We start from the raw sequence: 24,601 nt of genomic DNA on the forward strand, positions 1-24,601 counted from the left end.
GTACACAGTCTGGGTCACAAGGGACACGAGCCCTTTGGCTGAGTGGTGATGGTGAAAGAAAAGAAAATATCTAGCCCAAACTCCAAAAATACAGCAGATATATGTTCAGGTTTTTGGTAACTCGTATTGGTAAAGCAAGTCCCAATTTATCCACGTTCCTTAATCTTTGTTCGAGGTTACAGGTATTGAACACTGTCTTTTGATATTGTTTCAGCTCCAGAGGTATATCAAAAGAGATCCATATGATATGTGAGCACGCTGAAGGAACGATACTGATGTCACAGGAATGTGGGGTTCAGCTAAAGAGGAATGTGATGACAGAGTTCAGAAAATATTTGAAGGAGTAAGCTAAAACCTGTGAGGAAATTCAAAACTAGGGGCCATAAATAAAGGATAATTACTAATAAATTAAATTGGGAATTCAGGAAAACCTTCTTTACCCAAAGAGTGGTTAGAATGTGGAACTTGTTACTGCAAGAAGTGGTTGAGGCAAATAGCAACGATGCAATTAAGGGAAAACTAGATGAACACATGAGGGAGAAAGGAACAGAAGGAGATGCTGATAGAATTAGATGAAAAGGAGTGGGAAGAGGCTCATGTCGAGCATTAGCACTGGTCCGGACAAATGGCCCGCTTCTGTGTCTGTACATTCTATGTAATTCTATATAATTCACCTAGACAAATGTGTATTGGTAGTGGTTAAGATTACATTTGTTGGTTTGTTCATCACTAGTGAAGGTGCTGCCAGAGGAATTGGTCTTCGCCAGTAGGTAGGCGGTGGTGTAGTGGTATTATCACTGGACTAGTAACCCAGAGACCCAGGGTATTTCTCTGGGGACATGGGTTCGAATCCCACCACAGCAGAAGGTGGAATTTGAATTCAATTAATAAATCTGGAATTAAAAGCGAGTCTAATGATGGCCATGAAACCATTGTTGATTTTATTTAGAGATACAGCACTGAAACAGGCCCTTCAGCCCACCGAGTCTGTGCCGACCATCAACCACCCATTTATACTAATCCGACATTAGTCCCATTACCCTCTCACATCCCCACCTTCCCCCTACCTATACTAGGGGCAATTTATAATGGCCAATTTACCTATCAACCTGCAAGTCTTTGGTTGTGGGAGGAAACCGGAGCACCCGGAAGAAACCCACGCAGACACAGGGAGAACTTGTAAACTCCACACAGGCAGTACCCAGAATCGAACCCAAGTCGCTGGAGCTGCGAGGCTGTGGTGCTAACCACTGCGCCAATGCCTTTTAGGGAAAGAAATCTGCTGTCCTCACCTGGTCTGGCCTACATGTGACTCCAGAACCACAGCAATGTGGTTAACTCTTACATGCCCTCTGAAATGGCCTAGCAAGCCACTCAGTTGTACCTAACCACTACAAAGTCAATAAAAAGGAATGAAACCGGATGGACCACCCGGCATTGACCTAGGCACCGGAAACGACAAGGGCAGGTCCAGCCCTGTCAACCCTGCAAAGTCCTCCTTACTAACATCTGGGGGCTTGTGCCAAAGTTGGGAGAGCTGTCCCACAGACTAGTCAAGCAACAGCCTGACCTAGTCATACTCACAGAATCATACCTGACAGACAATGTCCCAGACATTACCATCACCATCCCCGGGTATGTCTTGTCCCACCGGCAGGACAGATCCAACAGAGGTGGTGGCACTGTGGGCTACAGCAGGGAGGGAGTTGCCCTGGGAGTCCTCAACATCGACTCCGGACCCCATGAAGTCTCATGGCATCAGATCAAACATGGGCAAGGTAACCTCCTACTGATTACCACATACCGCCCTCCCTCAGCTGATGAATCAGTATTCCTTCATGTTGAACACCACTTGGAGGAAGCACTGAGGGTGGCAAGGGTACAGAATGTACTCTGGGTGGGGGACTTCAATGTCCATCACCAAGAGTGGCTCGGTGGCACCACTACTGACCGAGCTGGCCGAGTCCTAAAGGACATAGCTGCTAGACTGGGTCTGCGGCAGGTGGTGGGGGAACCAACACGAGGGAAAAACATACTCGACCTCGTCCTCACCAAACTGCATGCCGCAGATGCTCTTGTCCATGACTGTATTGGTAGGAGTGACCACCGCACAGTCCATGTGGAGACAATGTCCCGCCTTCACATTGAGGATACCATCCATTGTGTTGTGCGGCACTATCACTGTGCTAAATGGGATAGATTTCGAACAGATCTAGCAATGCAAAACTGGGCATCCATGAGGCGCTGTGGGCCATCAGCAGCAGCAGAATTGTACTCAACCACAATCTGTAACCTCATGGCCCGTCATATCCCCCACTCTACCATTACCATCACGTCAGGAGACCAACCCTGGTTCAATGAAGAGTGCAGGAGGGCATGCCAAGAGCAGCACCAGGCATACCTCAAAATGAGGTGCCAACCTGGTGAAGCTACAACCCAGGACTACTTGCGTGCCAAACTGCGTAAGCAGCATGCGATAGACAGAGCTAAGCGATCCCATAACCAATGGATCAGATCTAAGCTCTGCAGTCCTGCCACATCCAGCTGTGAATGGTGGTGGACAAATTAAACAACTAACTGGAGGAGGTGGCTCCACAAATATCCCCATCCTCAATGACTGGGGAGTCCAGCACATCAGTGTGAAAGATAAGGCTGAAGCATTTGCAACAATCTTCAGCCAGAATTGCCGTGTTGATGATCCATCTCGGCCTCCTCCTGAAGTCCCCAGCATCACAGATGCCAGACTTCAGCCAATTCGATTCACTCCGTGTGATATCAAGAAACGACTGAAGGCACTGGATACTGCAAAAGCTATGGGCCCTGACAATATTCCAGCAATAGTACTGAAGACCTGTGCTCCAGAAATTGCCGCGCCCCTCGCCAAGCTGTTCCAGTACAGCTACAACACTGGCATCTACCCTGCAATGTGGAAAATTGCCCAGGTATGTCCTGTACACAAAAAGCAGGACAAGTCCAACCCGGCCAATTACCACCCCATCAGCCTACTCTCAATCATCAGTAAAGTGATGGAAGGTGTCATCGACAGTGCCATCAAGCAGCACTTGCTTAGCAATAACCTGCTCAGTGATGCTCAGTTTGGGTTCCGACAGGGCCACTCAGCTCCTGACCTCAAGACAGCCTTGGTTCAACATGGACAAAAGAGCTGAACTCAAGAGGTGAGGTGAGAGTGACTGCCCTTGACATCAAGGCAGCATTTGACCGAGTATGGCATCAAGGAGCCCTAGCAAAACTGAGGTCAATGGGAATCAGGGGGAAAACCCACCGCTGGCTTGAGTCATACCTAGCGCAAAGGAAGATGGTTGCGGTTGTTGGAGGTCAATCATCTGAGCTCCAGGACATCACTACAGGAGTTCCTCAGGGTAGTGTCCACGGCCCAACCATCTTCAGCTGCTTCATCAATGACCTTCCTTCAATTATAAGGTCAGAAGTGGGGATGTTCGCTGATGATTGCACAATGTTCAGCACCATTCGCAACTCCTCAGATACTGAAGCAGTCCGTATCGAAATGCAGCAAGACCTGGACAATATCCAGGCTTGGGCTGAGAAGTGGCAAGTAACATTCGTGCCACACAAGTGCCAGGCAATGACCATCTCCAGCAGGAGAGAATCTAACCATCTCCCCTTGACATTCAACGGCATTGCCATCGCTGAATCCTCCCCCACTATCAACATCCTAGGGGCTACCATTGACCAGAAACTGAACTGGAGTAGCCATATAAATACCGTGGCTACAAGGGCAGGTCAGAGGCTAGGAATCCTGCGGCGAGTAACTCACCTCCTGTCTCCCCAAAGCCTGTCCACCATCGACAAGGCACAGGTCAGGAGTGTGATGGAATACTCTCCACTTGCCTGGATGGGTGCAGCTTCAACAACAGGCAAGAAGCTCGACACCATCCAGGATTGCAGCCCGCTTGATTGGCACCCCATCCACAAACATTCACTCCCTTCACCACTGACGCACAGTGGCAGCAGTGTGTACCATCTACAAGATGCACTGCAGCAATGCACCAAGGGTCCTTAGACAGCACCTTCCAAACCCGCGACCTCTACCAACAAGAAGGACAAGGGCAGCAAATACATGGGAACACCACCACCTGCAAGTTCCCCTCCAAGTCACACACCATCCTGACTTGGAACTATATCGCTGTTCCTTCACTGTCGCTGGGTCAAAATCCTGGAACTCCCTTCCTAACAGCACTGTGGGTATACCTACCCCAAATGGACTGCAGCAGTTCAAGAAGGCAGCTCACCACCACCTTCTCAAGGGCAATTAGGGATGGGCAATAAATGCTGGCATAGCCAGTGATGCCCACATCCCATGAATGAAAAAAAAAGTAGCATGAAACAGGCTCACGGCCAATCTCCAATCCCGTTTGCACCTCACCTGATCTTCTGCTCCATTGATGGCAGGACCCTGGTTAATATCTAGGCTTGGGGTGACAAATGGCATTCACTGCACATAAGTGACAAGTAATGATCATCTCGAACTAGAGAAGGCACAGCTATTGCCCCTGACTTACAGTAGCACCACCATCATCGAGTCTTACTACTGATTAATTTCATCTTCTATTGGATTCACAGTCAGAGGGTCAGTATCACCCTCAACACCTTGCAGGTCACCAATGTTTATGTAAAAACTTAACTGGCACAAACATATCAACATTGTGGCTACTACAATAGGGCAGAGGTGACAAGTGGCTCACCGCCTGAGTCCTTAAAGCTTATCCATCATCCACAAAACGTAAGTCCAAAGTATGATGAGATACTCGCCACTTGCCTGGATGGGTGTAGCCGTAGAAGAACAATAAAGAGGCTTGACACCATCTGGGACGGAGCAGCTTGTTTGATCAGTACTCTTACCGCTGAACTCAATAACCACTCCCTCTGCATTCAGGCTGCAGTGTCCACTAGCTACAGGATACATGGCAGCAACTCATCAAGATCACTTTGACAGCAGCTCCCTGACCTACAATTTATAAGATTGGAAAGGAATGATATTTATCTCTTGCCTTTTATGTCTTTGGCATGTTCCAAAGCACTTAACAACACTTCAAAGTACTTTTAAAGTGTAGTCACTGTAATAATGTAGGGAAATATGGCAGCTGATTTGTGCACAGTAAGATCCCACAAACAGCAATGTGTTAATGACCAGTTAATCTGTTGGTTGAGGGATAATTATTGTCCAGGTCACTGGGGGGAATATCCCTGCTCTTCTTCGAATATTGCCAACAGATCTTTTGTATCCAACTGCGAGGGCAGACAGCGTCTCAATTTGTCTTATCTGAAAGACAGCAACAGTGCGGCACTCCCTCAGTACTGACCCTCCGACAGTGCTGCACTCCCTCAGTACTGACCCTCTGACATTGCAGCGCTCCCTCAGTACAGACCCTTCGACAGTGCAGTGCTCCCTCAGTACTGACCCTCTGACAGTGCAGTGCTCCCTCAGTACTGACCCTCCGACAGTGCAGTGTTCCCTCAGTACTGACCCTCCGACAATGCAGTGCTCCCTCAGTACTGACCCTCCGACAATGCAGTGCTCCCTCAGTACTGACCCTCCGACAGTGCAGTGCTCCCTCAGTACTGACCCTCTGACAGTGCAGGTGTTCCCTCAGTACTGACCCTCCGACAGTGCAGTGCTCCCTCAGTACTGACCCTCCGACAATGCAGTGCTCCCTCAGTACTGACCCTCCGACAATGCAGTGTTCCCTCAGTACTGACCCTCCGACAATGCAGTGCTCCCTCAGTACTGACCCTCCGACAGTGCAGTGCTCCCTCAGTACTGACCCTTCGACAGTGCAGTGCTCCCTCAGTACTGACCCTCCGACAGTGCAGTGCTCCCTCAGTACTGACCCTCCGACAGTGCAGTGCTCCTTCAGTACTGACCCTCCGACCGTGAATCCAATAGAAGATGAAATTAATCAGTAGGAAGACAGATGAGAATGAGAAACTTGTGATCATCAAAGGAACAATAACAGAGCGAAGGCAACATGTAAAACAGAAATGTGCACCAGGAATTGAAAATTGGTGTCAAATTCTGTTTGCTAATGCTCCTTGGAATGTTTTACTACGTTTTGTTTTGTTAAAGATACTATATTATTACATGGAACCAATGTCTCGCCGACAGTTTTCATCTCAATTTCTCTGCCCCCCTCACTCACTCTAACCTGTCCCCCTCTGAACTTGAGGCACTCCGTTCTCTCAGGTCTAACCCCGACATGGTCATCAAACCTGCAGACAAGGGTGGTGCTGTTGTTGTATGGCGTACCGACCTCTACCTTGCAGAAGCTCAACGCCAACTCGCAGACACCTCTTCCTACCTCCCTCTGGACCATGACCCCACCACTGAACATCAAGCCACCGTCCAAAGGACTGTCACTGACCTCATCTCCTCTGGAGATCTTCCCTCTACGGCTTCCAACCTCATAGTCCCACAACCCCGGACAGCCCGCTTCTACCTCCTTCCCAAAATCCACAAACGGGACTGTCCCGGCAGACCCATTGTGTCAGCCTGCTCCTGCCCCACTGAACTTATCTCTTCCTATCTTGACTCTATCTTTTCTCCGCTGGTCCAGTCTCTTCCCACCTACATCCGTGACTCTTCTGACGCCCTACGTAATTTTCAGTTTCCTGGTCCCAACCGCCTCCTCTTCACTATGGACGTCCAATCGCTCTACACCTCCATCCCCCACCAGGATGGTTTGAGGGCTCTTCGCTTCTTCCTGGAACAGAGGCCCAACCAGTCCCCATCCACCAACACCCTCCTCCGCCTGGCTGAACTTGTTCTCACATTGAACAACTTCTCCTTCAACTCCATGCACTTCCTTCAAGTAAAAGGTGTCGCTATGGGTACCCGCATGGGTCCTAGTTATGCCTGTCTTTTTGTGGGATATGTCGAGCATTCTTTGTTCCAGTCCTACTCAGGCCCCCTCCCCCAACTCTTTTTCCGGTACATTGATGACTGTATCGATGCCGTTTCCTGCTCCCGCCCCGAACTAGAAAACTTTATCAACTTTGCTTCCAATTTCCACCCTTCTCTCACCTTTACATGGTCCATCTCTGACACTTCCCTTCCCTTCCTCGACTTCTCTGTCTCCATCTCTGGGGATAGGTTGTCTACCAATATCCATTATAAGCCCACTGACTCCCACAGCTACCTCGACTACACTTCTTCACACCCTACCTCCTGTAAGGACTCCATTCCATTCTCCCAGTTTCTCCGTCTCCGACGCATCTGCTCTGATGATGCTACCTTCCATGGCGGTGCTTCTGATATGACCTCCTTTTTCCTCAACCGAGGATTTCCCCCCACTGTGGTTGACAGGGCCCTCAACCGTGTCCGACCCATTCCCCGCACCTCTACCCTCACCCCTTCCCCTCCCTCCCAGAACCGTGACAGGGTTCCCCTTGTCCTCACTTTTCATCCCACCAGCCTCCATATCCAAAGGATCATCCTCCGTCATTTTCGCCACCTCCAGCGTGATGCCACTACCAGTCGCATCTTCCCCTCCCTTCCCCTGTCAGCATTCCGAAGGGATCGTTCCCTCCGCGACACCCTGGTCCACTCCTCCATTACCCCCACCACCTCGTCCCCGTCCCAGGGCACCTTCCCCTGCAATCGCAGGAGGTGTAATACCTGCCCATTTACCTCCTCTCTCCTCACTATCCCAGGCCCCAAACACTCCTTTCAGGTGAAGCAGTGATTTACTTGTACTTCTTTCAATGTAGTATACTGTATTCGCTGCGCACAGTGTGGTCTCCTCTACATTGGGGAGACCAAGCGCAGACTGGGCGACCGCTTTGCGGAACATCTCCGCTCAGTCCGCAAGCAGGACCCTGAGCTTCCGGTTGCTTGCCATTTCAACACTCCCCCCTGCTCTCATGCTCACATCTCTGTCCTGGGATTGCTGCAGTGTTCCAGTGAACATCAACGCAAGCTCGAGGAACAGCATCTCATTTACCGATTAGGCACACTACAGCCTGCCAGACTGAACATTGAGTTCAATAATTTCAGAGCATGACAGCCCCCCATTTTACTTTCATTTTTAGTTATTTTTTCTTCCTTTTTTTTACATTCCTTTTTACATTTTTTACAATCTTTTTTTGCATTTATTTCATTTCATCTTAGTTTGTTCAGTTGGCTTACCCACTGTTTTTTTCAGGTTGTTTTTTTTCAGGTTTGCACTTGCTGCTGTTCAATATTCAGTGTATTAACACCTAATCTGTACTAATGCTTTGTCTTTCAACACACCATTAACATATTGTTTGCCTTTGCTCCGTGACCTTTTGGTCAGTTATGTGGCCTGGTCCAATCTGCACCTTCTCCTTTGTTATCTCTTGCCCCACCCCCACCTCACTTGTTTATAATCTGTGACTTTTCTAATATTTGTCAGTTCCGAACAAGGGTCACTGACCCGAAACGTTAACTCTGCTTCTCTTTCCACAGATGCTGCCAGACCTGCTGAGTGATTCCAGTATTTCTTGTTTTTGTTTCAGATTTCCAGCATCCGCAGTATTTTGCTTTTATCTTTATAAATGCAATTTGTTGTGGTTACTCTATATAGTAAATAACGTCGGAAAAAAAGTTGTAATTCCAAAATTATTACATAAAGAATATCTGCTTTGGCTCAGTGGGTAGCACTATCATCTGAGTTTAAAGGCCATAGGTTCAAACCCCAATCATAGGAACCCAGGACCGGGTGAAGGCCATTCAGCCCGTCAAGCCTGCTCTGGCATTCGAACAGATCATGGCTGATAATCTACCTCAACACCACTTTCCCGTATCCAGATATCTGTTAACTTCTGTCTTGAACATACTCAATGACTGAGCCTCCACAGCCTTCTGGGGTAGAGAATTCCAAAGATTCACCACCCTCTGAGTGAACAAATTCCTCCTCATGTCAGTCTTAAATGGTCTACCCTTTATTATGAGACTGTATCCCCTTGTTCTAGACAGACCAGCCAGGGGAAACATCCTATCCTCATCTACCCTGTTGTGCCCTGTAAGAATTTTGTAAGTTTCAATGGGATCACCCACTCTAGAGAATACAGGCCCAGTCTCCTCAATCTCTCCTCATAGGACAATCCCACTATCCCAGGAATCAGTCTGGTGAATCTTCATTGCAATCCCTCTATGGCAGGTATATCCTTCCTTAGGTAAGGAGACCAAAACTGTACACAATACTCCAGGTGTGGAATCACCAAGGCTCTATATAATTGCAGCGAGACATCTTTACCCCCTGTATTCAAAATCCCTTGCTGCACTTGCATGCCAGCTTTTAGTGACTTCAGAGACTTGAGTCATTAATCCAGGCGGACACTTCAATGCAATATTGAGGGAGTGCTGCATTGCCAACTCTTGGATGAGGTGTTAACACTGAGGTCCTGTCTGCCCTCTGAGTTGTCAAAGATCTCATGGCACCGTTTGAAGAAGAGTTGAGGAATTCGCATAATGTGCTGCTCACCATTTATCCGACATCACTAAAACAGGTTATATGCTCATTTATCTCACGGCTGTTAGTGGGGTCTTGCTGTGCACAAGTTACCTGTAATTTTTGCTTATAACAGAGACTACACTTCACTGGCTGTGAAGCACTTTGGAATATCTTGTAGATGTGAAAGGTGAAACATATATGCAAGTTTTTTCTTTCAAGTGCTACAAAGAGTAAATGGAGGTGAGTGGTGCACAGAGCAATTTGAAAAATGACCACACACGTTGAATAAATCAGGACATTTCATATGGTGTCAGCAATTTACTCAGCCTGCTTAATATATAAACCAAACCAGAGAAACTTCAGCCTGTAACAGAGCTTCTGTCCAGAAAGTCAGTACTGATTGATTCCATGACTGCTTGGATAACTGCTGCAGACATGTTGCTGATGTTTAAGTGGCCAGATACTATCCAAACAGTGATTACATATAAACCATTTTATTGATGAATGCTGTGGCATTGATATGGGAGCCCTGATCCCTACCTGGGAACCACACACAATTCCTCAAACCCTTGGGAACCTAGCCGCTGAATGCAATCTCCTTGCTCTTTCTGGCTGATACTATTTCCCACCTCCGCCCATCACCACAGGATGAATGTGCTTCCCTTTGCAAACATTGCAGTTATCATAGAATCTAACAGCACCGAAGGAGACAGTTTGGTCCATCACGCCCCTGCTGGCTTCAATTAGTCCCACTCCCCACCTCTTTCTCTGTAGCCCTGCAGATTTTTCCTTTTCAATTAGATATCCATTTCCTTTAGAAATTTACCATTGAATTTGCTTCCACCATCCTTTCAGACAGTGCATTCAAGATTAGAACATAAGAACAATTTTCCTCATCTTCCCTCTAATTCTTTTGCTGAACATTTTAAATCTGTGTCCCCTGGTTACTGATCCTACTGCCAGTGGAAGCAGTTCCTCCTTATTCATTCTATCAAAGCCCCTCATGATACTGAACACGTCTATTAAATCTCCCTTTAATCTTTTCTGCTCTGTGGAGAACAATCCCAACCTCTCTGGATTCTACAGATAACTGAAGGTTGTCACTTGCTTGACAGTTGCAGATATTGTAAACAGCCGAATGTGGTTGATGTTCTCCAGAGGTGGTGCAGAGGGATGGAGTGACATGTAAGCTTCACTTGTACAGGAGGAACTGCACTTTCTCTGGTTTGCTAAATTTGAATTCCACCTCAGAAGTTAGCTCCTTTACAATACCTTCGTACCTGTGCATGAATCACTTGTCTGCACAATATAACTCTTGCAGAAATCTAACAGTTCTGTTATTTTCTGAAAGAACTCTGGCAAATTTAAGACCTCTTTTCCAGAAATCCATGCTCACTCCCTCATGCCATTCTATTCCATCTCCATGTTTCCTTACTCACACCCCATGTTAGTCCCACTGGCCTGTAGTTGCTGGGTCCTCCCTATGCCCCTCTTTAAAGCCAGCTGCATGCTAATTACTTTCAAGAGATAGTGGCAAAGCCTTGACTGATTTCGCTGGCCACCACTTTTAGTTCCCTTGTTTGAAATCCACTGGGGCTTTGGGCCTTGGTTTTCTTAAATTTCCTTCAGCCTATCAGGAATTGTCTTATCTCAAATTGCTATAATTTAAAAAAAATTATTTTCTCTCTCCCACCCCTGGAAACTTATCTTTCGTGCTGGGAAGACTATCCATATTCCCCTCAGTGAACACATAGCATAGTTCATTCTTCTTTCATATGGTAGTAATAAAATGGTGGGTGGAAAGAGCACGGGAGGTTCAACAGCTTGTGGACAACCACGACATGCATGGATTCTTCAGAGCTGTCAAGTCCCATGGTCCAAACACTCAAGGGCCCACCTGCTGAGAGCCAAGAATGGAGGAGAGCTCATCAAGGACAGAGGGAGAGTCAGAGTTTGTTGGAGGGAGCATTTCAAAGAGCTTCTCAATCAAGACTTCCAAACCCGCCACCTCTACCAACTGGAAGGACAAGGGCAGAAAATCCACGGGAACACCACCACCTGCAAGTTCCTCTCCAAGTCACACACCATCCTGACTTGGAACTATATCACCGTTCCTTCACTGTCGCTGGGTCAAAATCCTGGAACTCCCTTCCTAACAGCACTGTGGGTGTACCTACCTCACATGGACTGCAGCAGTTCAAGAAGGCAGCTCACCACCACCTTCTCAAGGGCAATTAGGGATGGGCAATAAAAGCTGGCCTGGCCAGCGACGCGCACATCCCATGAATGAATTAAACAAACTCTGTCTTTGACCCAAGTGTCCTTGTCTCTACTCCTGAGTACACTACCCAGATCAGCCTTGGCACTGCTCCGAACCGGAATGAAGTTGGAAAAACCATCCGTCAGCTGAAAAACAACAAGGCCTCTGGAGTAGATTGACTTCCTGTTGAAATCCTGAAATATGGGGGTGGTACACCCCTAGCGCGATTGCACCATCTCATATCCCTTATCTGGGAAGCGGAGCACATGCCAGGGGATCTCTGGGACACCGCGATTGTGACCATTTTCAAGAAAGGCGACAAATCTGATTGTGGTAACTACAGGGGAGTCTTCCTTCTGTCTGCCACAGGGAAGTTCATCACAAGGATTCTTCTCAATAGTCTCATTCCAGTAGCGGAAGAACTCCTCCCAGAGCCACAATGTGGATTTCACCATCTAAGAGGCACTACAGATATAATCTTCACTACACGGCAAATCCAAGAAAAATGTAGAGAGCAGCATCAACCGCTGTACATGGTCTTTTTTAATCTCACAAAAGCCTTTAACTCCGTCAATCGTGAGTGTTTATGGAGAGTCCTGCTCAAGGTTGGCTGCCCTCAGAAATTTGTCACCATCCTTCGCCTACTACATTTTTAAAATTCATTCATGGGATGTGGGCGTCACAGGCCAGGCCAGCATTTATTGCCCATCCCTAATTGCCCTTGAGAAGGTGGTGGAGAGCTGCCTTCTTGAACCACTGCAGTATTTGGGGTGTAGGTATTGAGGAGTTGTGAATGATGCTGAACATTGTGCAATCATCAGTGAACATCCCCACTTCTGACCTTATGATTGATGAAGTAGCTGAAGATGGTTGGGCCTCTGACACTACCCTGAGAAACTCCTGAAGTGAGGTCCTGCAGCTGAGATGATTGACCTCCAACAACCACATCCATCTTCCTTTGCTTTAGCTACAATTCAACCAGCGGAGAGTTTTCCCCCGATTCCCATTGACCAGTTTTGCTAGGGCCCCTTGATGCCATACTCGGTCAAATGCTGCCTTGATGTCAAGGGCAGTCACTTTCACCTCACTCTTGAGTTCAGCTTTTTTGTCCATGTTTGAACCAAGGCTGTAATGAGGTCAGGAGCTGAGTGACCCTGGCGGAACCCAAACTGAGCATGTTATTACTAAGCAAATGACACTTGATAGCACTGTCGATGACTCCTTCCATCACTTTGCTGATGATTGAGAGTAGACTTATGAGGCAGTAATTGGCCGGGTTGGACTTGTCCTGCTTTTTGTGTACAGGACATACCTGGGCAATTTTCCACATTGTTGGGTAGATGTCAGTGTTGTAGCTGTACTGGAACAGCTTGGCTAGGGGCACGGCAACTTCCGGAGCACAGGTCTTCAGTACTATTGCCGGAATATTGTCAGGGCCCATAGCTTTTGCAGTATCTAGTGCCTTCAGTTATTTCTTGATATCATGCGGAGTGAATTGAATTGGCTGAAGTCTGGCATCTGTGATGCTGGAGACTTCAGGAGGAGGCAGAGATGGATCATTAACTTGGTTCTCTGGCTGAAGATTGTTGCATATGCTTCAGCCTTATCTTTCGCATTGATGTGCTGGGCTCCCCCATCATTGAGGATATTTGGGGAGCCACCTCCTCCAGTTAGTTGTTTAATTTGTCCACCACCATTCACGGCTGGATGTGGCAGGACTGTAGAGCTTAGATCTGATCTGTTGGTTATGGGATCACTTAGCTCTGTCTCTCGCATGCTGCTTACGCAGTTTGGCACGCAAATCCTGTGTTGTAGCTTCACCAGGTTGACACCTCATTTTGAGGTATGTCTGGTGCTGCTTTTGGCATGTCCTCCTGCACTTTCATTGAACCAGGGTTGGTCTCTCAGCTTGATGGTAATGGTAGAGTGGGGGATATGCCGGACCATGAGGTTACAGATTATGGTTGAGTACAATTGTGCTGCTGCTGATGGCCCACAGCGCCTCATGGATGCCCAGTTTTGCATTGCTAGATCTGTTTGAAATCTATCCCATTTAGCACGGTGATAGTGCCACACAACACGATAGACGGTATCCTCAATGTGAAGGCGGGACTTCGTCTCCACAAGGACTGTGCGGTGGTCACTCCTACCAATACTGTCATGGACAGATGTATCTGTGGCAGGCAGATTAGTGAGGATGAGGTCAAGTATGTTTTTCCCTCTTGTTGGTTCTCTCACCACCTGCCGCAGACCTAGTCTAGCAGATATGTCCTTTAGGACTCGGCCAGCTCGGTCGGTAGTGGTGCTACCGCACCAATCTTGGTGATGGACATTGAAGTCCCCCACCCAGAGTACATTCTGTGCCCTTGCCACCCTCGGTGCTTCTTCCAAATGGTGATCAACATGGAGGTGGACTGATTCATCAGCTGAGGGAGGGCAGTAGGTGGTAATCAGCATGTTTGACCTGATGCCATGAGACTTCAAGGGGTCTGGCGTCAATGTTGAGGACTCTCAGGGCAACTCCCTCCCTACTGTATACCACAGTGCCACCACCTCTGCTGTGTCTGTCCTGCTGGTGGGACAGGACATACCCAGGGATAGTGATTGCAGTATCAGGGATATTTTCTGTAAGGTATGATTCAGTGAGTATGACTATGTCAGGCTGTTGCTTGACTAGTCTGTGGGACAGCTCTCTCAACTTTGGCACAAGCTCCCAGATGTTAGTAAGGAGGATTTTGCAGGGTCAACAGGGCTGGGTTTGCCGTTTTTGTTTCCGGTGCCTAGGTCGATGCCGGGTGGTCCGTCCGGTTTCATTGAGCTTGTAGCAGTTAGATACAACTGAGCGGCTTGCTAGTCCATTTCAGAGGGCATTTAAGAGTTAACCACATTGCTGTGGATCTGGAGTCACATGTAGGCCAGACCAGGTAAGGACAACAGATTTCCTTCCCTAAAGGGCATTAGTGAATCAGATGGATTTTTACAACAATCGACAATGGTTTCATGGCCATCATTAGACTAACTTTTAATTCCAGATTTATTAATTAAATTCAAATTCTACCTTCTGCTGCGGTGTGATTCGAACCCATGTCCCCAGAGAAATACCCTGGGTCTCTGGGTTACTAGTCCAGTGATAATACCACTATGCTACTGCCTCCCCACATGATGACATGTAAGAGATAATCCTTACCAATGGGACCACCACAGATCCTATAACCTACAGGACAGATGGGAAGTTATTCAACCTCTGTCAGCTCCATTCCAAAACAAAGGTTACTCCAACCTCAGTCATCGAGTTACAATATGCAAACAATGCTTGTGTTTGTGCTCACTCGGAGACTGAGCTCCAAGTCATCGCTAACTCCTTCAATGAAGCATACAAGAGGATGGGCCTTACTTTAAAGATCCGGAAAACTAAGGTCCTCTTCCAACCCACTCCTGCAGCACATCATCATCCTCTGTTGATCAGGATGCACATTGAGATCCTAGAAAATGTGGACAATTTTCCACATTGTGTGGGAGTCTTACTCAACATAGGCAGACATAGATGATGAAATCCACCACTGGCTTCAGTGTGCCAGCTCTGCCTTTGGTTGAGGAGAGTGTTCGAGGACCAGGACCTCAAACTCGGGACTAAGATCGTGGTGTACCAGTCTACAGTGATCCCTGTGCTCCAATATGCTTTAGAGACATGGACAATCTACAGCAGGCACCTCAAGGCACTGGAGAAATATCACCAACACTGTCTCCACAAAATCCTTCATGTCCATTGGCAGGATAGGCAGTGTAATATCAGCATCCTCTGCCAAGCCAACATTCCCAGCATCGATGTGCTAATCACTCAAAATGAGCTTCGCTGGGTGGGCCACGTCCCTCGCACGCCTGCCACCAGGCTCCTGAATCAACTGCTGTACTCTGAGCTTCACTGCGACAAAAGACTCCCAGGAGCACAGAGGAAACGCTTTAGGGACGTTCTCAAGGCATCCCTGAAGAAATCCAATATACCCATCCCCAACCAGAGAGCAGGCTATACTAGACCTGGCATTGTGCAACGAGATAGGAATAATTAATGACTTCATAGTTAAGGCGCCCCTAGGTAGCAGCGATCATAATATGATTGAATTTTACATTCGGTTTGAGGGAGAGAAGAGTGGGTCCAAGACTAGTATTTTAAACTTAAATAAGGGCAATTATGAGGGCATGAAAGCTGAGCTAGCTAAAGTGAACTGGAAAATCAGGTTAAGGGATAGATCAATAGAGATGCAGTGGCAGATATTGAAGGGGATATTTCAGAATACACAGTACAGATACATTTCAACGAGAAATAAAAATTCCAAAGGTGGAACCTGCCATCTGTGGTTAAACTAAAACAGTTAAAGATAGTATCAAACTTAAGGAAAAAGCCTATAATTGCACAAAGATGGGTAAAAGTTTCTATAGATATTTTAAAAAGAAAAGAGTTAACAAAGTGAGCATTGGTCCTATAGAAAGTGAGTCTGGGGAATTAATAATGGATAACAAGAAGATGGCAGATGAATTGAACAGATATTTTGCATCGGTCTTCACTATTGAGGATACAAGTAACATCCCAGTATTAGCTGTAAGCCAGGAAATGGAAGGGAGGGAGGAACTCAAGAAAATTACAATCACCAGGGAACTGGTACTGAACAAATTGTTGGAGCTGCAGGTTGACAAGTTCCCGGGTCCTGATGGACTTCATCCTAGGGTGTTAAAAGAAGTGGCTAGTGAGATAGTTGATGCAAAAACAAGAAATGCTGGAACCACTCAGCAGGTCACTGACCCGAAACGTTAACTCTGCTTCTCTTTTCACAGATGCTGCCAGACCTGCTGAGTGGTTCCAGCATTTCTTGTTTTTATTTCAGATTTCCAGCATCTGCAGAATTTTGCTTTTATTGAGATAGTTGATGCGTTAGTTTTAATTTTCCAAAATTCCCTAGATTCGGGGAAGGCTCCTTTAGATTGGAAAATAGCGAATGTAACTCCTTTATTCGAAAAGGGAGGAAGACAGAAAGCAGGAAACTACAGGCTAGTTAGCTTAACATCTGTCTTAGGGAAAATGTTAGAAGCTATTATTAAAGATGTTATAGCAGGGTATTTAGAAAAATTCAAGTTAATCAGGCAGAGTCAACATGGTTTTGTGAAAGGGAAATCATGTTTAACCAATTTATTGGAATTCTTTGAAGGAGTTACATGTGCTGTGGATAAAGGGGAACTGGTGGATGTACTGTACTTAGATTTCCAGAAGGCATTTGCTAAGATGCCACATCAAAGGTTATTGCAGAAAATAAAAGCTCATGGTGTAGAGGGTAACATATTAGCATGGATAGAAGATTGACTAGCTAACAGGAAACAGAGAGTAGGCATAAATGGGTCATTTTCTGGTTGGCAAGATGTAATGAGTGGTGTGCCACAGGGATCCGTGCTGGACCCTCAACCTTTTACAAGTTATATAAATGATTTAGATGAAGGGACCGAAGGTATGGTTGCTAAATTTGCTGATGACACAAAGATAGGTAGGAAAGTAAGTTGTGAAGAGGACATAAGGAGGCTACAAAGGGATATAGATAGGTTAAGTGAGTGGGCAAAGACCTGGCAAATGGAGTATAATGTGGGAAAGTGGGAAATTATCCATTTTGGCAGGAAGAATAAAAAAGAAGCATATTATCTAAATAGTGAGAGATTGCAGAGCTCTGAGATGCAGAAGGATCTGGGTGTCCTAGTGCATGAATCGCAGAAGGTTAGTATGCAGGTACAGCACATAATTAGGAAAGCTAATAGAATGTTTTTGTTTATCGTGAGGGGAATTGAATACAAAAGTAGTGAGGTTATGATTAAGCTATGCAGGGCACTAGTGAGACCACATCTGGAGTACTGTGTACAGTATTGGTCTCCTTATTTAAGGAAGGATGTAAATGTGTTGGAAGCAGTTCAGAGAAGGTTTACTAGACTAATACCTGGAATGGGTGGGTTGTCTTGCGAGGAAAGATTGGACAGGCTAGGCTTGTATCCGCTGGAATTTAGAAGAGTAAGAGGCAACTTGATTGAAACATATAAGATGCTGAGGGGTCTTGACAGGGTGGATGTGGAAAGGATGTTTCCTCTTGTGGGAGAATCAAGAACTAGGGGTCACTGTTTAAAAATAAGAGGTCACCTATTTAAGGGAGAGATTATGAGAAATGTTTTCTCTCAGAGGGTCGCGAATCTTTGGAATTCTCTTCCTCAAAAGGCAGTGGAAGCAGAGTCTTTGAATATTTTTAAGGCAGAGGTAAATAGATTCTTGATAAGCAAGGGGGTGAAAGGTTATTGGGGGTAGGTGTAAATGTGGAGTAATCAGTTCAACCGTGAACTTATTGAATGGCGGAGCAGGCTCGAGGGGTGAAGTGGCCTATTCCTGCTCCTAATTTGTATGTTCATATGTTCATAGGAGTCCCAGACCCTTGACCACTCAAAATGGAGAAGGTGCATTCGGGAAGGTACCAAGCACTGAGTGGGATTTCGATGGGAGTGCGCAGAAGCCAAGTCCAGGAAGCAGAAGGAACGCACAGTCCCCCAAGTATCTCGCCTATCCAACTGTTCAAACACCACGTGCCTCGTATGTGGAGAGTCTGCATTTTGTGTAGCCATGTTAGAACAGACCGAACTGGAGTGAAATTAAGTCATCCTCGGTCTTGAGGGACTGCCTAAGAAGAGTAAATGTCAAAAACAAATCAATTATCAATATCTAATTCAGATATCCAAGCCGAAGCTTCCGATGTAAGAGTGTGGATATCTTGTAGGCTGCCTGCCAATTTTCTCTGAGACATTGTTCAATGATGTGCTACAGGGTCTGATTAGGAGCTCTGCAGTTGCATGTTGGGGACACTTTAATTTTCACCAACACCCTGGCTCCCTGCGCTTGCAAACATTACACCACCACAGCAGACAGAAGTCACTACTTCCTTCCCTTTGAACATTAGTCGTTAATAAGGAAAATACTGTTGAACCTTTTATAATATTCGAGCTTTTGCAAATTGACCAATGAATCCTCTTCGCTTAGCTCCTCCCAGAGGTGGAATTTGAGCCACTCCAGTGTTTAAGAAGATCCTTCTTACCTTTTGAGGTGTGTCACATGTTGTGAAGCCTCCAGTCTGGCATTAGCTGAGCAGATTCTGCCTTGGTCCAGTTAAGGGAAATCCAGGTGAGTGCTGTCAGATGGTAACTTTTAATTGGTAAAGTCATTAGGAAGCTTTCTCTTAGATGGGGTCAACTCCTTCTCTGCTGTCTGTGTTTCATGTTTTGATGTGATCTGAAATCAGTCAGAATTTAATTGCTGTTTGATGAGGGAAGTTTTAAGATAGATGGCTTATAAATTTCTAACTCCAGGTCAGCAGAAAATAGCATACCTAATTACTGTAACAATGATAATGCAAGGAAGTTGAATAAAATGTTTATCGAATTTCCAAAGTGCTGCATAACTCTCAGTTTAACCCTTTATGATTTTATGCTGGCCTCCTAAGCAGGTGTGCTGCTTATTCATTGTATGTTTCTGTTGTGCAGTGGAATGGTAAAAAAATAACTTTTCATTTCTGGAGTTTGAGGCTGGTAGGCATTGAGAAGGAGGCCATTTGGCCCATCATACCTATGCCAACTCTTTGAGTGACAATTCACTAGTCCCACTCCCTGCCTTTTCCCCGTAGCCCTGAAAATATTTTCTCTTCAGTTAATTATCCAATTCTGTTTTGAAACCTTGATTGAACCTGCCTCCACCACACTCTCAGGCAGTGCATTTCAGATCCTAGAAATTTGCTGCATAAAAATGCTTTTTCTTATGCCACCGTTGTTTTTTTTCCAATCACCTTAAATTGGTGTCCTCTGGTTCTGGATCCTTCAGCCAGTGGGAACAGTTTCTCCCTATCTACTCTGTCCAAAGCCCTCATGATTTTGAACATCTCTTTTAATCTTTTCTTCAAGGAGAACAACCTCAGCTTCTCCAATCTATAACTGAAGTTCCTCATCCCTGGACCCATTCTCATGAATCTTTTCTGCACCCTCTCTAATGCCTTCACATCTTTCTTAAAGTGTGGTGCCAGAACTGGACACAATACTCCAGTTGAGGCAGAACCACTGCTTTATATAGGTTTATCATTGTTATGACTAGGTGAGAAAGAGGTCTAGGGGTTCCATCTCAGCCTTCAACTGGTCTTACTGTAACAGTGAAAATTTTAAACACACCTTGTTTTTAGCTCCCCCTTGGTGAATCCTTGTTCACTGCTTTCCAATTATAAGGCAAAGAAACCAGCACAAACAGGCTTTCTTAGGTTTAAAGAAATAATGTTGAAATTTATTAACTTGAACTTAAAGTATCATTCAGTTAACGCCTATGGATACACGACCTGCCCACGTTAACATGCATATGTGATACACACATGGAAATAGAGACAGAAAAGAGCAGAAGAAAAATAAAGTGGAAAAGTTTCAGGCAATATTTGAAGAGTTTTTGTTACAGTTCTTCGAATCACTGTAGAGTCCTTGATTATAGGTAGATCTTGCTTTTCGTCGGGGCGCAGTATTCTTCTTAAACCTTGTTTGCTGTAGGAGACTTTTCTGTCTTGGGGTTCATGTGGCTTCAGAGGCTTGTGAGAAAGAAATGGGAGCAGACAGGAGAGGTCTTCTCAGTCCAGGAGCAAACAGACACTCTCAGTTTAAACTGTTTGTACAATTCAAACAAACCAAGTTGCCAGGCAGGTTAGTCATGTGACTAACTGGTCTGACCACCTCTTGGATTGTATCACCTTAGCAGTCTCTGGAATGCTCCTCTTACACACAATACCTGGTGATCAAGGTCCATTATGGGTTGAATGTATCAGAGAATGGTCCTTTGTCCTTCCAATCACCGTCTGTTAATATGCAAATGTTTTTTCCAGCCACAGTGTATCTCTTTATCAAGTCCTTTCTTCACTCCAGTAACAGTTTAAAATCAATGTTCATGACAAAATTAATGTGCCTCATTCTTAGAAGGTGGTGGCCTAACATGACACTCATAATTTCCTTATTCTTGTACTCTGTGTCCCTATTTATAAAGCCCAGGATCTTGTATGCTTTATTAATTGCTTTCTCAACCTGCCCTGCAACCTTCAATGATTTGTGCACATATAGTCCGAGGTCCTCTGTTCCTGCAACCCCTTTAGAATTTTACCTTTTATGTTTATTCCCTCTCTTCGTTCTTCCTACCAAAATGAATTACCTCACACTTCTCTGCATTAAGTTTCATCTGCACTTGTTTGCCCATGTTTACCAGCCTGCCTATGTGCTCTTGAAGTTTATCGTTGTCCTCCTCACAGTTTACAGTATCTCCAAGCTTTGTGTCACCTGGAAATTTTCAAATTCTGCCCTTTACACCAAGTCTAGGTCATGAACATATATCAAGAAAAGCAGAGGTCGTAACACCAACACCTGGGGACTTGCACTATATACTTTCCTCCAGTACAAAAAATAACCGTGCACCATAAAACCACAAAAAAATTACGGCACGGAAGGAGGCCATTCAGCCCATCGTGTCTGCATTGGCTGAAAAAATTAGCCGCTCAATCTAATCCCACTTTCCAGTACCTGGTCCGTAGTCTTGATGGTTCCAACCCTTCAGGACCAGGTACCTTTTAAATGAGTTGAGGGTTTCTGTCTCCACCACCAATCTGGGCAGTGAATTCCAGACACCACCACCCTCTGGGTGAAAATCTTTTCCTCATGTCCCCTCTAATCCTTCTACCAATCACCTTCAATCCGTGCCCCCCAGTAATTGACCTCTCCGCAAGGGGAAACAGGTCCTTCCTGTCTACTCTATCTGGGCTGCTTATAATTTTGTATACCTCAATTAAGTCACCCCTCAGCCTCCTCTGTTCTAAGGAAAACAACCCTAGCCGATCCAATCTTTCCTCAATACTGCAACTTTCACGCCCTGGCAACATTCTTGTAAATCTCCTCTGTACTCTCTCCAGAGCAATTTTGTTCTTCCTGTAGGTGGTGACCAGAACTGTACACAATACTCCAGCTGTGGCCTAACCAGCGTTCTATACAGTTCCAGCATTACATCCCTGCTTTTGTATTCTATACCTCGGCCAATAAAGGAAATCATTCCATATGCCTTCTTCACCACTCTATCTACCTGTCCTGCCATCTTCAGGGACCTGTGAACATGCACTCCAAGCTCTCTCACTTCTACCCCTCTCAATATCCTCCCGTTTATTGTGTATTCCCTCGCTTTATTTGTCCTCCCCAAATGCATTACCTCACACTTTTCCGGATTGAATTCCATTTGCCACTTTTCCACCCACTCAACCAAACCATTGATATCATTCTAGAGTCTACAGCTATCCTCTTCACTATCAACTACACGCCAATCATGCCTCCCGCACTCTGCTTCTCTCTCCACAGATGCTGCCAAACCTGCTGACTATTTCCAGCATTTCTTGTTCTTATGCCTCCCACATTTAAATCCAACTCATTAATATAAACCACAAACAGCGAGGGACCCAACACTGAGCCCTGTGGAACGTCACTGGAAACAGCTTTCCATTTACAAAAACATCTGTCGACTACTACTCTTTGTTTCCTGTAACTAAACCAATTCTGGATCCAACCTGCCACATTCCCCTGTATCCCATGGGCTTTCATTTTACTGACCAGTCTGCCATGTAGGACCTTGTCAAATGCCTTACTAAAATCCATGTAGATCACATCCACTGCACTACCCTCATCAATCCTCCTTGTTACTTCCTCAACAGTAAGACAGTAAGACAGGACCGTCCCTTAACAAATCCATGCTGACTATCCGTCATTAATTCGTGCCTTTCTAAGCTGCAGTTTATCCTGTCTCTCACAATTGATTCTAATAATTTACCTACCACCGAGGTCAGACTGACCGGCCTCTAATTATTTGGCCTATCCCTCGCACCCTTTTTAAACAATGGTATAACGTTCGCAGACCTCCAATCGTCTGGTACCTCGCCCGTATCCAGTGAGGATTTGAAGATGATCCTCAGCACATCCGTTATTTCCTCCCTAACTTCCTTTAACAACCTGGGATACAATCCATCCGGCCCTGGCGATTTATCCACTTTCAAAGATGTCAGACCCTCTAGTACTTCCTCTCATCATGCTAATCGTGTCTAATATTTCACACTCCTCTATAACTACAATCTCTACATTAACCCTCTACTTTGTGAAGACAGAGGCAAAAAACTCATTAAGAACCCTGCCCACATCTTCTGCATCCACGCATAAGTTCCCTTGTACATCTCTGATAGGCCCTACCCTTTCCTTAGTTATCCTCTTGCACTTAATATACTGATAAAACATCCTCAGGTTTTTCTTGATTTTACCTGCCAATAATTTTTCATGTCCTCTCTTGGCTTTTCTAATTTCTTTTTTGACTTCACCCCTGCACTTTCTATACTCCTCTACGCTTTCTAAAGTATTAATTTTTTTGTGATCATCATAAGCTTTCTTTCTTCTTTTAACTTACCCTGTAAACTTCTAGATAACCAGGGGGCTTGAGATTTGGCAGTACTGCTCTTTATTTTTGTGAGGACATGCCTACACTGTGCCTGTAGTATCTTGGTTTTGAATGCCTCCTACTGGTTTGCCACTGATATTCCTTCAAGTAGCTGTCGCCAGGTCACCTCTCACTTTTGTAAAATTTGCCTTCCCCCAATTTAGAACCTTTGCTCCTATTTTATCTAAGTCCTTTTCCACGATTATGCCAAAACTAACTGTATTATGGTCACTATCTCCAAAATGGTCACCCATTGTTACTTCATCCACTTGCCCATCTTCATTAACAAAGCCTAAATCTATAATGGTGGCCCCTCTCGTTTCTCTCCTTTTCTGTCATTCAACCACTATCCCTTTTATTCCATGTGCTGCAACATTGCCAACAAGCCTGTTATGTGGCACTTTATCAAATGCCTTTTGGAAGTCCATGTACACCAGATCAACCACATTGTCCTGAATTGTTTCTAACAGCTCTCCCACCACCAAGGATAAACTGACTGGCTTGTAGTTGCTGGGTTTATCCTTACACCCTTTTTGAACATAGGGAGTAACATGTGCAAATCTCTTGTCATCTGGCACCACTCCTGTCTCTAAGTAGGTTTGGAGGATTATGGCCAGTGCTTCCACAATTTCCACCCCTACTTCCCTCAGTATCCTTGGATGTCTCTCATCTGCTCCTGGTGACTTATCAACTTTAAGTACGGCTAGCCTATCTAACATCTCCTCTTTAGCAATGTTTAGCCATTCAGTGTCTCAGCTACCTCCTCTTTCACTATGAATCAGGTAGCATCATCTTTCTTGGTAAAGACAGATGCAAAGTACCTCAGCCATGCCCCTGCCTCCATACGTAAATCCCTTTACAGGTCCCTAATTAGCCCCAATCCTCTTTTTACCACCCTTTTACTATTTATATGTCCATAAACAATTTTTGGATTCTATTTTATGTTAGCTGCCAGTCTCTTCTCATACTCTCTCTTGGCTTCTCATTTGTTTTTTCACTTTCCTTCTAAACCTGGTTCTCTGTATTATCCACCTGACATCTGTCATATGCACCTTTTCTCTGCCTCATGTTAGTCTCTTCTCTTTCGTCATCCAGAGAGCTCTGGATTTGATTGTCCTACCTTGCCCCCTCGTGGGAATGTACCTTGACTGGACCTGAACTATCGCCTCTTTAAAGGCAGCCCATTGTTCCGCTGCAGTTTCGCCTGCCAATCTATGATTCCAACTTACCCGGGCCAGATCCATTCTCAGTCCATTGAAGTGGGCCCAGTTTTACTCTGGATTGCAAAAAAATTGGTAGCTTTACCCAAAATAAATATAGGTTTAAGTGTGATATTATTGA

The 24,601-nt window shown here is 45.5% G+C and overlaps 1 protein-coding gene across 4 annotated transcripts in view; it reads left to right on the plus strand.

Moving 5' to 3' along the window:
• Positions 1-18,802: 18,802 nt before the first annotated feature.
• abcb9 (ATP-binding cassette, sub-family B (MDR/TAP), member 9) overlaps positions 18,803-24,601 on the plus strand; it is a 102,962-nt gene continuing 97,163 nt past the window's right edge. For all 4 annotated transcript variants that reach the window (XM_068054570.1, XM_068054572.1, XM_068054571.1 and 1 more), the window contains exon 1: positions 18,803-18,907. The gene's annotated coding sequence lies outside the window, so the exon portion shown is untranslated. The remainder of the gene's footprint in view (positions 18,908-24,601) is intronic.

This window comes from Heterodontus francisci, chromosome 23 (genome assembly GCF_036365525.1).
Source record: "Heterodontus francisci isolate sHetFra1 chromosome 23, sHetFra1.hap1, whole genome shotgun sequence".
In the NCBI taxonomy this organism is placed as follows: domain Eukaryota; kingdom Metazoa; phylum Chordata; class Chondrichthyes; order Heterodontiformes; family Heterodontidae; genus Heterodontus; species Heterodontus francisci.